The sequence below is a fragment of the Parasteatoda tepidariorum genome, chromosome 9, assembly GCF_043381705.1.
Source record: "Parasteatoda tepidariorum isolate YZ-2023 chromosome 9, CAS_Ptep_4.0, whole genome shotgun sequence".
NCBI lineage: Eukaryota > Metazoa > Arthropoda > Arachnida > Araneae > Theridiidae > Parasteatoda > Parasteatoda tepidariorum.
The window spans coordinates 29017033-29019864 of NC_092212.1; positions in this window are offsets into that span (position 1 = coordinate 29017033).

Genomic DNA, 2832 nt, shown 5'->3' on the forward strand with positions numbered 1-2832 from the left:
CATTCAGCCGTTTCGGAACTACTCGGTTCATTCGTGCTAGTTTCTGCTGTGGAACAATATCCTCGTACTGTGTCGAAAGTTTAACGTTAAATTTCAGTGGTTTCAGCATTTTTAGATCTTAGAATGTAAATTTATAAGCTTATTCATTAATACACACTGCGCGGTAATTTAGTATGACAAAAATGAAATTATGGCAACACATGTACCTGTAACTAAGCACAGATTTAGCGGAACTTCAACATTTGCGTTCGATTAACATAAAGTTTTAATAAGTAAAAGCTAATTTATAAAATCTATTTAATTTTAATTAAAAATGTAAAAATCAACGATTTTAAATAACTAAAATAAAGTAATATTTTGTTAATATTAGTGTGGGAAAAACTGCTTTGTATTCCAGAACTTACTCACACATTTGCTTAAAGGTAAAACTTGTAAATGAAAGTTTATTTAACTCGGATCTATTCTTTTGTAAAAAATTACATTCTGCTGGATATAGAAAATAATTTTTTCTTTTCAAATTAAAGCGTCGATTGTGTAAATTAAACATATATTAAAAACATTCTCTTTGAATGTTTAATTTAGTACAATTATTCGTACATCTTTTGAAATAAAGTTGTTGCAATTGTTTTTAAATAATATCTACGTAGTTGTACTAGAAACAAAACTTTTAATATTGAAGTTCTTAAGTGGCTCTGATACAAAATCTGTTAACGGCTATTAAGTTGAAACAATTAGAACAAACAAAGTAACAAAAAAGTTAGGGATAAAATTTTCGAGTAAAAATTTTCTAATAACATTTTCTTGGAAATAGAATGTTCATATTGAAGCTGTGAAAAAGCTTCATACAATCTATTTTACTAATTTCTTTTCGAAAACTTCAGTTGGCAATTTTGCGTCCTTTTCTTTATTGAAATAAGACTGAAGATGCTGTATAGTACTGTTGTATTTCGATGTTATAGCATTAAGTGTACTAATACATTTAGTTTAAACGAAAAAATTATTGTGTATATTATGAATAAATGTATATAATATATATGTATATTATATACATATATATTATGTATATTATATGTATATTATATACATATATATGTAATATGTATATAATTTAATAAAATTTATATTTTTAAAGCGTAAAGTTATTTTTAGTGCTTATTACTAAGAAATTTCTTTAAATATTGTTCCAACTTATTTTCTTTTGCCTAAGTCGTGATGACTATATGGTACCATGTAACTTTAATATTTTCAGAGATCGAACGTTACAATTTAGCACTTAGACTTACTTCAATAAATTTAAGTGCACTTCTCATAAGCCACGTTGATATTTTGACATTAGAGGAGAAATAAAAATATTTTTTATTTTGTAGACCTAGTCTAATAATTAACAGATGTAAGTTATCTAGGGCTAAGTTATTTATCTTGTCTACGGTAAAATTTTGAATGTTATTCAGCTATGCATTACCTAGACACGCAAAAGTTTACTTTTTTTTCTCATGAAGTTGATTATTCTATTTTGAATTTATTTTGAGAAGTAAACTTCTAAGTTTTAAGGTAAAATTTTCTTTGCTGAAAAACAATCCAGTGTTTTAAGAAGTGGTATGACTTATTCATTCCCTTAAGTATGGCATAAATGAGTTAATTTTAAAAAGCAAAGAAACTTCAATGAACAATCAACTAAATATTCCTTTAATCAACTCTAAAAGATTTTGATTCAAAATTAGGAGGATATTTATGGTTTAAGGCAAAATTTTTAGGTGAAGAAATATTAAAAGAAAATACACTCATTTGAAAGGGAGTGTATTAATTCATAGTTAAACTAAGTTACATAACTTTCTAAATAAGGAAATTTAAAATTTGAGGTCAGATTATAAACTATATTATTGGGAATCGTGTGAGTAGCATCTTGAGGTCAGATTATAAACTATATTATTGGGAATCGTGTGAGCAGCATCTTGAAACTTAAAAATTTCAGAAGGTAAAACATCGGAAAACATGGTTAGTCAAAAACAGCTTTATTTACAAATTTATTGGTCCGGTGATAGTCTCGTGATTGATCTCATTTAGTTCATCGTGTAAGATTCCTCGGAGAATATATTTTGTTTATTAAGGTAGTTTCTTGACTGCAATGTAAATGGTATCCAGAAGTGCATGTCGGAAGTCGTACTTTTATACATAACTCTTGCATCTTTTGAACTATTAGGTCATTTGATGTTTGAGTCTCATTCAATACATCATAGGAAGTTGTACAGAAACAAAGCATCACTTGTTTAGGTAGCTATATCGGATGTATAGTTATAAGCTTTTTTATATACAAATATGTACTATAACTTCTAAACTATTAATATGATAGTCTTGATATTGATTTCATTCTTTTCAGTGAGAAAAAAAATACAAAGAAAATTATGTCTTACTTGATTGTCCCAAGGAAATTCTTTCTCCACCTCAAATCACTCTCATTTTCTCTTTTTTTTTTAAATAATAAGTTATTAGATTTCGTTCATGAAAACGTGAGGCTATTATTTTAAATTTTTTTCCGAATAATTTTTTATAACTTCAGTTTTTTTAAAAATACGAAGAAAATTATGTATCATTTGATTGCCCTAAAAAAATTCTTTCTCCCCCTCAAATCACTCTCATTTTCTCTTTTTTTTTTAATAATAAGTTATTAGATTTCGTTCATATAAACGTGAGGCTTTTCTTTTTAATTTTTTTCCGAATCATTTTTTATAATTTCAGTTTTTTTAAAAATACGAAGAAAATTATGTATCATTTGATTGCCCTAAAAAAATTCTTTCTCCCCCTCAAATCACTCTCATTTTCTCTTTTTTTTTT